The following is a 5,481-nucleotide window of genomic DNA, read 5'->3' on the forward strand; positions in this document are numbered from 1 at the left end:
GGTCCCGAGGAGAAGGAAAGACATTTTTCTCTACCCTTGAGTCACTTAAAATCTGACAATAAAATATGATTGCTGCAACCCATGTAATCCACATAAAAGTCTTACAAGGTAGGTATAATAACGATTGCTCTGAAGGTAATGAGGACATTGATGCTCAAAGAGGCCTCCAGCTGGTGAACAGTGAAGCCAGAAGTTAGAACTCTTGTGACTCTTCCTCTTCTTAAAAGGACACTAATCCCATCATAAGAGCCCCACCCTCATGACCTCATCTAATCCTGATCACCTCCCAAAGGCCCCATCTCCAAATACCATCTCATTGGAGGTTAGAGCTTCAACATATGAATTTGGGGGGCGGGGCGGTGAGGACACAATTCAATCCATTGGAAATAGGTTAGTACCATATCCTTAATATAAACCCATGAATGTGCTAGGAGAAGAGGAAACACCAGAAATTACACTAATACAGGGATCTGGATATGAAAATAGACTATTCTGCTATTTAATGAAATAAATTTCTAATGATGATAAAGGGGCAAAAAGCACAGAATTTAAACATGCCTCAAGATGCCTTTTCCATTAAATGGACTCGTTCAGATGTCCACTGAGGCGCCCACCAAGAGACTGACCTCATTGCAAATTGTTTTTCCACTCAGTATTAATGGAGAAGAGAGCCAGACATGGTGAATTACTTGGGGCCTTAAGATGACCCAGTCGGAGTCACTTTGTGTGAGCCCACCGGCTGTCTGGTGATTGACGGGTAGACACGTGGTGCAATCCATCACGAGGGCCTGACTCACGAAAGACAGATCGGTGGGAGAGCTAAAACAGATGTCAGGGTGGGAGGGACATTGAAGGAGGCTCTAAGAGCCAGCCCAAGGTCCCTGCCACATGGCAGCGCTGGGTGCTAGCAACACCTTCCCCTGATGTCATGTCAGAGATGGTTCTTCTAGACAGCCACAATCTCAGATGTTCCTTTCTTGAAAATAAGCAATCAAATACCTAAATATTATTGTGACATAATAAATAAATTCCAAACTGCATAAAAATTAAAAATTAAAAGTATACCTTTTCATTGTTAGTAGATTTGGGGTCAATTACTGTTATTTTGCTCTAGTGGCCAGTTATTCATACTTTAACAAGCCTTAAGGACATCACTTTTACATCCTGCATGAGGACTCTAGGCATAATGAAGACGTTTGGCCAAAATTCAAAAAAAAAATCTTTAGCACAATCTGTTCACATTGTTTTAAGAACTACATCTAACACCATGTCAACGATTTCCACTCCAAATTAACTGACATTTAAAGCAAATTTTGACCTTCCGGGCCCATTAAAAATTCCTGGATGGTGTGTTTAATATTTGTAGTTCCTAAAGAAATTCCAGTGTCACCTTAAAGATTTTTGGACTAAAGATACTGAACAGTCCTGGGTGAACTGGTTACTCGGGCTCGGGTCTTGCACCAACTACCTGCTCTGTGGGGGAGTCATTTGTGCTACAGAATTCCAGAATGTCCCAGCAGGAAGAGACCCCTGGAGGAGAGTTGCACTGGAAGTTTTCCGATGTTGATCCCTAGACTGGATGCTGGGGGGTCGTGGGGAAAACTTGCACTTATCCTGATCAGTCCTGCTCCACCCCCAGCCCCAGGGCTTGCTGACTCATTAGGTCTGGAGTGCATGGGGCCCAGGCATGTATGTTTTTCGAATGCTCTTAGAGGAATTTAAATGGATATCCAGGAGATAACCCGAGCTTGGTCCAACTTTCTCACCTTAGAGGCAGGGAACGTGAGCATCGGCAAAGGGGAAGCTGATGGTCTGGGTCCACACAATAAGGAGCAGAGCCCAAGGCATTGGATCATCAGCAGGTTTCTTAGTGTCCACACTGCTCTCAGAGCTTCGCCCAGACAGTGCTAGTAGGTGGGATAGAGCCCCCCAAAAGATACGGCCATGCCCTAAGCCCCGGTGTCAGTGACTATGACCTCATTTGGAAATAAGGCCTTTACAAATGTATTAAGGTGAGGTCATACTGGATTAGGATGACCCCTAAATCCATTACGACAGGTATCTCTAGAAGGGAGAGATTTGAGACACAGACACAGACGAAGGCCATGTAACAACAGAGGAGAGATAGAGTGATACAGTCCCAAACCAAGGGACTCCTGGTGCCCCCAGGAGTTGGAGGAGGCAGGAAGGACCCTTCCCTAGAGCCTGCAGAGGGAGCGCAGCTATGCTCACACCTCGATTTCAGACTTCAGGCCTCTAGAACGTGGAGATAATAGACATCTCTTGCTTTCAGCAGTTATGTGTTTGCAACAGCAGCCCCAGGAAACTGATACAATAGCTAACTGCAGGGTCATCTGCCAAGGACTGGCCCCAACCTTGTTCTGAGGAGAGAGACAGTTTCAATCCTGGTGGGTGGAGCTTTGTGGCTGTCTCGAAATAAAATGCTTGTATTATGTGTCCTTTCTATAAACACAGAAAATTGCGTGTTCCCCATAACCAGACGTGTAGCATGAGGAGACCTCCGACCAGCCAGGGGCTGGGGAAATTTGCATGGAGGGTTGGCTCCGAGAGGGCCCTTTCCCCGGGGGCCTGGGTAGGCACAGACATCCCTCCCAAATGCAGGCCTCTCCATATCAGCCTTCGCATCTCCCACGGTGATCCCATCACCTCACCTAGATACTCAACCTGAGCCGGGACCCAATTCCACCATAGCCGGGAGCCCATCATGAGGGGACCCAGGAAAAGTCCAATCCAGTCCAGACGGACGGCAGGCAAAATCCCTCCTCCTGCCACACTGCTCTGCTGAGGATTCCAGATCCCAGGTGGACTCATCACCTTCACCAAGAGGCAAAGACTCTGAAGACCTGGCCCTGCCCGAATCACACTTAGCAGTCATGGGCCAGGGCTGTCGTCCCCACCAAGGGCAGAGGTAAGATGGCACTATGGCCTAGAGCAGGTGTCAGGGTCACCCCACCACTCTGGCACACGACCTCTGCCGCTGACCAGTTTGAGTCTGGGGAAGTTACTTAACTCCTCAGAGCTAAAATGTCCTCATCTTCAGAAGAGGGACTAACCATATCTGCTTCTACAGGACGGTGTTGGATTAAATGCCAGCAATGACTAGCACGAGAGAAGTGTGTGAGGAATGTGACCCTTGCCGTGGACTTCCTTCTGGCTCTGGCTGTCAGCGGTCATGTCCCAGCTGTTTGGCAGCCTCTGGGCAGTTTGGACCGAGGACAGAAGCCCTTTGGAAGCCCAGCGGAAGCAGGAAGCAGGAAGCAGGCGAAAATGAGAGGCCCCTGAAGGGGGTCCTGAGCATGTGTGGTGCTGGAGGCAGCTCCACATGGACTAACGCAGCCAACAAAGCAGGAACATCTGGCACAACATCTGCTTCTAAAGACGACGGGGAGCAGGGAAGGGAGCAGAGGCCGGGTGCTCCTCTGTGTCAGGTCTGCTCACGGCCTTCTTCACACATCTACATCCTGCCCACTGAGAATCTCCAGTAGTACCCAGCACCCCCAGGGTCAAGTCCAAGCTCCTCATACTTATTTCAAAGCATGCTCTGGTCCGGCCTCTGATCACCTGGCCGGCTGCATCCTTCGCCATGCTAACCCCTCCTTACCTCACATTGCACACCTTAGCCAGGCCAACTTGCTTTTAACCCTCTTGGCAACTAGTGTTCCACTTTTTCTGAGCCCTCTTCAGATTCTTCTGTACCTGTCTACCTTTGACTCAGTCTCCAGGTCTCAGCTCAGAGGCCCCTGCCTCGAGAGGCCTTCTCACCTCCTCCCTGCGTGCCCATGGTCATAGCAGCCCCATGGTCCACCTCAGTGCTTGGCTCACAGCAGGGGCTCAGGGAATGAATGGAATGGGGGCATTTGATTGGACTTGACAATAATATTTTTGAGTACCTACTGTGTCACTGGCACTTCTGAGCCCTATGATTCAGCAGTGAGCAGAAAGATAGAAATGGGTTCCCATTCTGGTTTGGGGAGATAGCAAACAAGAAAACAAGTAAAATATGTTTTAGTCCACGGCCATGCTACCCTGAACAAGCCCGATCCCATCTGATCTCAGAAGCTAAGCAGGGTCAGGCCTGGTTAGTACTTGGATGGGAGACCACCTAGGAAGACCAGGTGCTATAGGTGTAAAAAATAAAAAAAAAATAAGGGATGATAAGCTGACACGGTCCTTGCAATCTGTGAGGTCAACTAAGGGTTGCCTCACCTAAATATATATATATGTTTTAGAGGATGTGAGGTGCTAAGAAGGAAATAGAAAGCCAGGAAGGAACATAAGAAATGCTGTACCTAGAGAAGAGCTCGCTGAGAAAGTGATCATTAAGTATAAGCCTAAAAGTGGTGAGGAAATGAGCCATGCAGGTGGATGGATGAATGATGGATGGGAGAAAGGAAGGAATGATAGGTGAATGATTGATGGATGATAGGCGGAAGAAAGGAAGGGAGGGAGGGGAGAAAGAGGGAGGGAGGGAGAGAAGGAATGAGAGCGGAAGGAAGGAATATAGATAAAAGGATGTATGGAAGGGTGGAGAAATGGTGAGTGAATGAATGAATAAATGAACAAATGAGCACATGAACAGCCCTGTGATATATACAGACAATTTCTCTGATCGCCATCATTATCATAGTTCTTTCTCATGTCTGGCTATCAGCATCCCATGTGTCCTTCAATGTAAAAACTGAAGGCCTCTTGTGGGGACACTAGACTGCTTCCACCTGTTCTTACTCTCCGTTCCTAGGACCCTTAGAGTCTGTGCCCCGAATTCAGATGGACTCGACTCTAGCATTGCCTGGTGTGAGATCAAGCAAGAGAGCTTTAAGATTCACTCGTGAAAAACTTCCCTACCAAACTAATTTCTATACAATAAATTCTATTTTGTCTTGTTTTATCAATTTAATATCAGTTCTTTTATGAGGGACAAGTGAGATGGTTGCAAGGTATTAGAATGTGAGAACATTGAAAACATATTTAACAAGATCAGTTAACACCATGTTCTGCTTTGTTCATGTCATGTTCTGGCATTAACCGCAACTTTTATAGGAACAATCTTCCCAAATAAATGCAAAGAAAGACATGACAAATCTTGGCTTACTTCCCATTGTTTAGGAACTTTTACTTAATCATAAGTAAAATTCCTTTATTTGGGGAGACTATCAAAAGGAGCCATTGCATTAAGCCTCACCATGTGGACTTTATCTATTTATCTACTCACATCCAATTGTCCATGGTCAACAGCTACTAGGTCGCTGAGCCAAAATTTGATCCTGGGTAAGCTAAAAATATTTTTTTCTCTTACAAAAGGGCTGTGTCCTTAGAGACTGACCCCCTTCATGAGAGGAAGCTGTGAGTTAAGATATAGATCAAGGCTTTCAGAGCAAGAGTGACCCGGGCCTCCCCTCTAAGTGGGGCCGGCGAGTCTGTCCCAGCGTATCGAGGTGGTTAAAAGTTCAGCGTCAGAGT

General features: G+C 47.0%; 1 pseudogene; it reads left to right on the forward strand.

The window, feature by feature from the left end:
* The first annotated feature begins 4,029 nt into the window (after window positions 1-4,029).
* Window positions 4,030-4,148, forward strand: LOC112474684 (annotated as a pseudogene).
* Window positions 4,149-5,481: the final 1,333 nt, after the last annotated feature.

This window comes from Pteropus alecto, unplaced genomic scaffold (assembly GCF_000325575.1).
Source record: "Pteropus alecto unplaced genomic scaffold, ASM32557v1 scaffold7, whole genome shotgun sequence".
Classification (NCBI taxonomy): domain Eukaryota; kingdom Metazoa; phylum Chordata; class Mammalia; order Chiroptera; family Pteropodidae; genus Pteropus; species Pteropus alecto.